This window comes from Myotis brandtii, unplaced genomic scaffold, assembly GCF_000412655.1.
Source record: "Myotis brandtii unplaced genomic scaffold, ASM41265v1 scaffold244, whole genome shotgun sequence".
Taxonomy (NCBI): domain Eukaryota; kingdom Metazoa; phylum Chordata; class Mammalia; order Chiroptera; family Vespertilionidae; genus Myotis; species Myotis brandtii.
In genome coordinates this window covers 5,181,919-5,191,156 of record NW_005359225.1, presented here as the reverse complement: position 1 = coordinate 5,191,156, position 9,238 = coordinate 5,181,919, and the positions used below count along the sequence as shown (strand labels likewise).

Here is a 9,238-nt window from a genome sequence, read left to right as displayed (position 1 = left end):
GACTGAAGGGTCCCAGGTTTGATTCCGGTCAAGGGCATGTACCTTGGTTGCGGGCACATCCTCAGTAGGAGGTGTGCAGGAGGCAGCTGATCGATGTTTCTCTCTCGTCGATGTTTCTAACTCTCTCTCTCCCTTCCTCTCTGTAAAAAATCAATAAAATATATTTTTTTTTAAAAGGAAAAATGTATAAAGTATAAAAAATATATATATAAGTCTTTGTTTTACTATGGTTGCAAATATCAAAAAATGTCTATATGTGACACGGCACCAGAGTTAAGTTAGGGTTTTTCAAAATGCTGACACGCTGAGCTCAAAAGGTTCGCCATCACTGCCCTAACCCATAGGATTGTGAGTTTTCAGAAGTCAAGGGCTGTGCCTTATTCATTTCTGAGGAAAAGGATGCATTCACAGGCCCTGCACATAGTAAGTTGACATGAGTTAATCCATATGATCACTCAAATATTTATTGAGTAACAACTGTGTGCTGGGAAATTGGACAGAACAGAAAATGAGCCCCTGACCTAGGTTCTAGTAGACCTATGCTCTGAGCCAGGGTCTTTTTTTTTTAAATATATATTTCTTTATTGATTTCAGAGAGGAAGGGAGAAAGAGAGAGATAGAAACATCAATGATGAGAGAGGATCATTGATTGGCTGCCTCCTGCACACCCCCTACTGGGGATCAAGCCTGCAACCCAGGCATGTACCCTTGGTCAGAATTGAACCTGGGACCCTTCAGTCGGCAGGCCGACGCTCTATCCACTGAGCCAAGCCAGCTAGGGCTGAGCCAGGGTCTTAAACTCAAATGGAAAAGCAGGCAGATAGGTAACACAGTTGAGAGGAGTAGATAAAAGTATAGGAAGTGGTGGGGAGCGTGGCACACAGGAAAGCAGGCAGAAAGGTAGACTCAGTATTGCTGGATCATCTTTAAGAGAAGATGAAAAACCGGATTTTTTTATATGTCCCTTTTTTTTAGTATTAGCAGCTCATTTTTAAAAGTGTAAGCCACACAAAACACATCTGCAGCCTGAATCACTCAGACTGCTCGTTTGTCACATCTGTGTAAGCCAACCCATCTGCCTGTTCACTCATTTGTCTACAAGAACACACAAGAATAAAGGAAAGGAAAGCATGCTTACAACTTCCTTTAAATTCAACCGCATCATTTCTCTTAGCTGCCACATGATTTCTTTGGGGTTATGGGCCCATAACCCATGTGGTACAAAGAGCCTAGAGGCAGGAAGTAAGGGTTTGTTACCATTTCGCATCAATATCTTGAATCTTTTAGAACCTGTTGCATTTCCTGTGAGGCTAAAATGGTGTCTGGGAATTAAAAAATAGAATTACCATATGATCCAATAACTCTACTTCTGTGCATATAATGCCCAAAAAATTAAAAACAGGGTCTCAAAAAGGTATTTGTATACCCATGTTCATAGCAGCTATAAGCTATTCTCAATAGCCAAGAGGTAGAAGCAACCCAAGTGCATACAAACAGATGAATGGATTTTTAAAACGTGGTATATACATACAATAGGATATTATTCAGCCTTTAAAAAGAAGGAAATTCTACATGCTACTATATGGATGAACCTTGGGGACATTATGCTAAATGAAATAAGCCAATCACAAAAGACAGATAACTATATGATTTCACTTATATAAGGTAACTAGAATAGTAAAATTCACAGATATAGAAAGTAGGACAGTGGTTGCCAAGGGTTGGGGGCAGGGGAGCATAGGGAATTGTTTAATGGATATAGTTTCAGTTTTGCAAGATGAAAAGAGTTCTAGAGATAAGTTGCAAAACAATGTGAATGTTGCTAACATGACTGAACTGTACATTTAAAAATGGTTAAGATGGTAAATTTTAATATTATGTGTATTTTACCACAATGAAAAATAGTGTCTGGGAGCCAAAAACATGGTCTGGACAACAGAAGGAACATTCTGATCTCCTCTCTGCCTCCAAAATCATGATGTGACAACAGAAAATCCAGTTCCTCTCTGGATCTGTCTCCCCAACTATAGGATGAGTAGGTACCCGATTATAGATCCAGTTCAGCTTTAAAATTTTACTGGTACAAGATAGGAACATCCTGAGACCTCATGGATATTCCTGGATCAGAAGCTGTGACTCTCAACTCAATAGCTCTTATATTGGATCCTCATGTGATTATAGCCTCTGCAAGAAGAGAGTTTTTTATTTGTGATCTGTCTTTTTACAACCTATACACTAAGCCTTTAACCTGTGCCAGGTGTATCTCCCTTGAATCACCTTTCAGGCTTTGTTCATAATAGATATTCTACAGACATTGGTTAAATCAAACTGGATAAACAATTCTCATGCCTCTATTCCATCATTTTCAAGAGCTTTCATATCTATTATCTCATTTCCTCCCTCACAAGAACTCTGCTAGATAAGACAAGCTATACAGTACTCATTTTACAAATGAACAAACTGAGGCTGAGAAGATGACATGGCAACCACATCAAGCTCTCTTTCTCCTTTGGGATTTCCTCTCCATCCAAAAGTTTCAGCTCAAGTGAAATAAAAGCATTCATGCTTTGACCAATGGTGACAGCCTAGCATGAACCAGAAGTTATTAGAAAAAAAAAAAGACCCAGTACCTTCCCTGACTTGTCCTGTCTCTGCTACACAGCTTAGAGTACTTATATAACTGGATTGTGATTACCTAAGAAGTATCTATTTTCCCCATTAGCCCCTGAGCTCATCCAGGACTGTGTTTCATTCATCTTTATATTCTTCCAGGTACTTACCTGGTACTTAATAAAAGTGAATAATGAATGATGTGTGTACAGCAGCCTAGCTGTCCTTCCTGTACATTACAGGGTTTCTGGATACCAATAGCTTTCATTTGGAAAGTGAGAGAATCTTCAGCAGAAGTGTAATAGAGTCCTAAATCTCTGGCTCAGAAAAATTTAAGAATCTCTGAGTCTGGGCTGTGTTATCTGTGGAGCTCCCTGGTGTCCAAACATGGCAAGTACAGCCATTACTGAGAAGCTGCCACACTCTGGCAGGATAGGGAATAGGGAAAGAGATCTTGGTTTCTAACAACCCTTCCCAGGCTAGTTTCACAAAGAGAATCATCTCCCCTGCCAGAATCAGTTCTAGAATCTTACTGCCAATGTTCACTCATCCATTTAACATCTACTGACCACCTGTTCGTAACAACCCAGTTCCTACCCTCAAAGAGCTCAGTTTTTAGAAGAGCAACTGGTACTTGTGAATAATGTCTTGAAAGGAAATGGTACAGGGGCAGGTGAGGGAGCACAGAAGAGGGACAAGTAACTGCCTAAAGCAATCAGAAAGGCTGTACACAGATGAGGGTGAAGGGTTCTGGAATTAGACTGCTTAGGTTTACATCCTGGCTAAGCTGTGTGACTTTGTGCAAACTGAGTTGCTCCTGAACACACCAGGGCTGAAGAAGAAGGCATTTCCCAGAGGAGATTATGCCAGTGGCCTGGGTACCACCTAGTTTGGAAAACCTCAAAGATGCAAAGCTGTCCCTGAGGCAAATAAGACAACTATTGTTCTGCCTGCTTGGGAGAAGGGACCCCCTCCACCCCCCCGGGAAGATAGGGCATATCCTTGGTCCCGCCTCCCACTATCCAGTTAGGTTCTTGGAGAGAATCAGGAACAATGATCAGAGGATGCTACTCTAGAATTTTGTTTCATTTGTCACTTCCCCTGTTCTTTCTCTGCCATCTCTTGTCTTGCTCCTCATTTTCCCATGTCACGAAATGGGACATCAGGCTGTCTTTAGAGATAGCAATGAAGGGCAGACTTCTACTTCCACTCTTCAGGCAGACTGAGAGTGGGAAGAACAGGGAATACAGAGGAGTCCCAAGAGGTGAGGTCCCTAGAACCACATCAGAGTCAAAGGAGAACTTTGATTTAGGGTTAGCCTAAAGAGACTGGGATAGGGACTGGAATTAAGCAGAAAACCCTTATGGGCCACTGGTGAGCTATAGGAGCTGGAGTTCAGTGAGGACTAAGCTAGAAGCTTCTAGGGCAGGGGTGAGATTAGTTCAGGGCCCTTCTTCTCCTCCTCTCTGTCGCCAGCCTGCTCTTGTAGGAGAACCAAGTCAGCTTTAGCATTTTGACCTTGAGAAAGAAGGAAGAATTGGTGAGGGGGAAGAACCTGAGAACACCATGGGCATATGGAGAAATTAACTACAGTAATGTTCATTTGTTATACCCTGGACAATCTGCTAGATGCTTGTATTATCTCATTTAATATTCACAATCCCACAAAGCACACAGTATTGTCATTCTCCTTTTAAAATGAAACAAAATGCTCTTATACTTGTGTATGATTTTCTGTTTAAGACCTATCTCCCTGGCTTCTGGCTCTCATAGCCACTGCAGTACATTGAGCCCCATAGAGACAGTGCAAGGGCAAGTGCAAGACAGAAGGGCACTGGACAACTCTGTGCTTACTGAGGAAAAATAGTTAAACATGGGAAAGGAGATCCTAAGAAGCCAAGAGGCAAAATGTCATTATGTTTTTTGTTTTGTTTTTGTTAATCCTCACCCGAGAATATTTTTCCATTGATTTTTAGAGAGAGGGGGAGGCAGGGGGAGAGACAGAGAGAGAGATACATCAATTGGTTGCCTCCCACATGTGCCCAAACCAGGGCCAGTGATAGATCCTGCAACAGAGGTACATGCCCTTGACCAGAATCGAATCTGGGACTCTTCAGTCTGCGGGTGGATGCTCTATCCATTGAACCATACAGGCTAGGGCCATCATATGCTTTTTGTGTGCACACGTGCCAGGAGGAGCACAAGAAGAAGCACTCAGATGCTTCAGTCAACTTCTCTGAGTTTTCTAAGTGCTCAGAGAGGTGGAAGACAATATGTGCTAAAGAGAAAAGAAAATTTGAAGACATGGCAAAGGCAGACAAGGCCTATTATGAAAGAGAAATGAAAACTATATCCCGCCTAAAGAGAAAACAAACAAAAAAAGTTTAAGGATCCCAATGCACCCACGAGGTCTCCTTCGGCCTTTTTCTTGTTTTGTTCTAAGTTGCCCCAAAATTAAAGGAGAGAATTCTGGCTTGCTCATTGGTGATGTTGCGAAAAAGGTGGGAGAGATGTGGAATCACACTGCTGCAGGTGACAAGCAGCCTGATGAGAAGACAGCTGCTAAGCTAAAGGAGAAGTACAAAAAAGATATTGCTGCATACTGAGCTAAAGGAAAGCCTGATGCAGCAAAAAAAGGGAGTTGTCAGGCTGAAAGGGGCAAGAAAAAGAAGGAAGATGAGGAAGTTGAAGAGGATGAGGAGAAGGAAGAAGAAGAAGAAGAAGAAGAAGAAGAAGGTGATGATGATGATGATGATGATGATGATAACAAAGAATAAGTTGGTTCTAGCACAGTTTTTTCCTTGTATATAAAGCATTTGCCCCACCTTGGGACACAACTCATTCCTTTTAAAGGAAAAAAATTGAAATGTAAGGGTGTGTAAGATTTGTTTTTAAACTGTAGAGTGTCTTTTCTTGTATAGTTAACCCACTACTGAATGGGTCTTTAGATAACCCTGTCCTAGTGGTATTTTCAATAGCCACTAACCTTGCCTGGTACAGTATGGGGCCTATAAACTGGCATGAAAATTTAAAGCAGGTTCTTGGTGCACAGCACAAATTAGTTATATATGGGGTGATAGTTTTTACATCTTCAATTGTCTCTGATGCAACTTATATAAAATAATTGTTGTTCTGTTAACTGAATACCACTTTAATTGCAAAAAAAAAATTGCAGCTGTTTTGTTGACATTCTGAATGCTTCTCGGTAAGTATAATTTTTTTATTAGAAAAAAATCTATTTTCTTTGCCAGTTATATCAGGATAGGGACTTGTCTATGTTTTCACACCTGCATCCTTGGTGTGACACGATACCTGGCCCAGAAAAGATTTTCAATAAATGTGTGTTCAAGAAATGAAAGAGAGTGGTCATTTTGACTGACTTGCCCAAGTTCACAATGTAAGCTGTATAACCAGGATTTGAATCCTGGGCTGTTTGGCTCCAGAACCTGTCTGTGATCTCTCTATTCTACCCCAACAAAATGCTTTCATGTGGTGTCTCACTTCTAAACATCCCGACTTGGTGCCCTTGTCTCTCAGCTGCTTGTGAGCACAAAAAGCTCACCTATTCTGAGAAAGCAAGTGAGAGAGCAGGAAGAAGAAACAGCCCTTCTGGGGTTGTGCTCTCTTTCTACCCTCTTCAGCTGAGTCCCTCCCTTTCCAAGAAGGCTTTGCAAACAGTCTCACCTATCTACCTGTCTCCCTCTCCTCTACCTTATTGGCCCTTCCTATCTCTGTGCCATAAAAGTGGCTCCAACTCACCTGGCTTCTGATAGTTTTATACATTTTTGTGCTTTATTAAGACAATTTAATTCCACAGACACATACTGAAGGCAAATGTGTGCTCAGGCCTGCCTGCGCCAGGCCCAATGGGTGGACACAGAGATGAATCAGACACAACCTCAAAGGACTTACAGTCAGTGGGGAAGACAGACATTAGGTACAGATAAAATTAACTAGAGCACAAAGCAAGATGACCTAACTGGTATGAAAGAACTGTGAGCAATATGCTACATGCATAAACCTTAATTACTTAATTATTATTATGAAGAGTGTATCATAGGTCAGAGCTCAAAGGTATTATCTGGTTCAACCCCTTGTTTTCCAGTGAAGGAATCTTAGACCCAGAGAAGGGTGAGACCTAACCTAGAGTTTCCCTAGTCAGTCTGGACAAACCAAGACTAGACTTCAGGTCTTCTTGGGTTTTGTTGTTGTTGTTTGTTAATCCTCACCCGAGGATATTTTTCTATTGATTTTTAGAGAGAGTGGAAGGGAGGGGGAGAAACAGAGAGGGAGAAACATCTACTAGTATGTGAAGGAGACACATTGATTGGTTGTCTCGTGCAGGCACCCCGACCAGGGCAGGGGATAGTACCTGCAATTGAGGTACATGACCTTGACAGGAATTGAACCAGGGACCCTTCAGTCCACAAGCCAATGCTCTATCCACCGAGCCCAACTGTCTAGGGCAGACTTCAGGTCTTCTGAAGCCCAGCCCAGGGCTCTTTACTTGTCCTCTAGTAGCTTTATATGCAGAAGTCTCATATCCCACCAGACCATGGACTCTTCAAAGCCAAGTCAAGTTCTCTGACCTAAGCAAGCTAAACCAGGGCCAACCATGGGCTCAGGAAATGCAGTCTGACCACAGGGTGCCAATCCAGCCTTTTGGTCTACTGAAGCTAACAGATATCCAACTTTTACCACTATGCTTCTAAAATTGATTTTCAAGTATTTTTCATAGAAAACATTTTTTTTAATGAGCTCTTTACCCAGAACACTAGTATATAAATCTGATAAAAATCAACCAACTCTGGTTGAAGGGAAGGGAGGCCAGAACTCCACTATTTTCCTGTCCTCAAATCCTGGGAAGGGACCTCTAAGAACACAACTCAAAAACCTTTGTTCTGGGACATAGTTTTTAATGGCCCATAGAATTCATTGTACTATGTGGTCCTCCACTGAACCCTGTCTTTTATGAAACTCACAGGACTTTCTTCCTTATTTTTTTAAATACATTTTATTGATTTTTTACAGAGAGAAAGGGAGAGAGATAGAGAGTTAGAAACATCAATGAGAGAGATACATCGATCAGCTGCCTTCTGCACACCTCCCACTGGGGATGTGCCCGCAACCAAGGTACATGCCCTTGACCAGAATCGAACCTGAGACCTTTCAGTCCGCAGGTCAACGCTCTATCCACTGAGCCAAACCGGTTATGGCGTTTCTTCATTATTAATGACAACCACCAGCCATGTGCTCCCAGTAGGGTATGGAGGAGAACCAGGTTTTCCCCTTGCGTTTCCAGGTCTCCATTCCTCTAGAAAGGAGCTGGTCCCAAGTGCTCTGAGGAGGGTGAAGAGAGATCCAAACTCTGCCTGGGGAGGGGTGGGGGGAGAGAGGGAAGCTTCCCTAGAAGCAGCATGGAGGATGAATTAATCTACTCAGTCATTTACCAGCCTGAATCTGATAGGGGCTCTAACTTCACTGTCCCATACTCACTAGCTACATGCACTATTGAGCACTTGAAATGTGTCTAGCCAAAATTCAGATGTACTGTTAGGTATAAAACACACCAGATTTCAAAGACTTAGTACCAAATGAAAAGAGCCTGTGGGTGTGGCTCAGTGGTTGAGCCTCCACCCATGAACCAAAAGGTCCCTGGTTCGATTACCAGTAGGGCACATGCCCAGGTTGCAGGCTGGATCCCCAGTAGGGGTGTGCAGGAGGTAGCCAATTAATGTCTCCTTCTCACTGATGTTTCTCTCTAAAATCAATAAAAAACACATTTTTTAAAAAAGAATGTAAAATATCCTATTCATTTATAACCAATAATTTTTATATATTGATTACATGATAAAGGATAATATTTTTGGGTAATTTGGGATAAGTAAAATATATTATTAAAATTAATCATATCTGTTTCTTTTAAATTAAAAAAATGTCATTACTAGAAAATTTTAAATTACATTTATGGTTCACATTATATTTCTACTGGACAGCATTAGGAGAGACTATTAAGTGCATGGCAGAGGTGGTGTGTGTGTGTGTGTACGCATTGTGGGACGGGTAAGAATGGCAACCAGGCAGGGAATAGTCCGTTAGGGCCAGATTGTGAAAGACGGGTCTATTTCCTCTAGCAGTCAAGACAGAAAAGAAGTCAGAGGGAGTAGGATGCGCCAAGACCCAAAGATATGGGCAGGCACATTGTGTTTAGGGAACTCATTCTCATTTCCTTTGAGCTAGGCATTGACAGAAGGCCTTTTACATCCATTCTCATGTTATCTTCCCAACTACAGGATGCAGAAGAGGTTATGTCGAAGACAGAATTGAGGCTGAGAAAGGATAAGCTATTTATTCTCTAAGTTGTTCCTTCTCTTTATCCGAAAAGCCTCTTGGAGACAGTGTGCTTGTCTTAATCGCCTCTCAGTTTTCCTACACAGCACCTTGCACGTGGTAGGCGCTCAGAAAGTTGTTTTTGAACCAAGGATGTCCCTTCTCTAGTCAGAGCTCCACGCACAACGCCTGGGAGCAGAAGCACCAGGGGGCGCCCACGAGCCCGCTCACCCTCCCGTCCTCGGGGCCCGGGTGGGGATTTCAGGCCTGGGTGCGGTCCTTCAGCCCCAAGCAGTTG

At 42.3% G+C, this 9,238-nt stretch overlaps 1 pseudogene; it reads left to right on the top strand.

Moving 5' to 3' along the window:
- Window positions 1-3,795: 3,795 nt before the first annotated feature.
- On the top strand, window positions 3,796-5,622 carry LOC102250224 (annotated as a pseudogene).
- The last annotated feature ends 3,616 nt before the right edge of the window (window positions 5,623-9,238 follow it).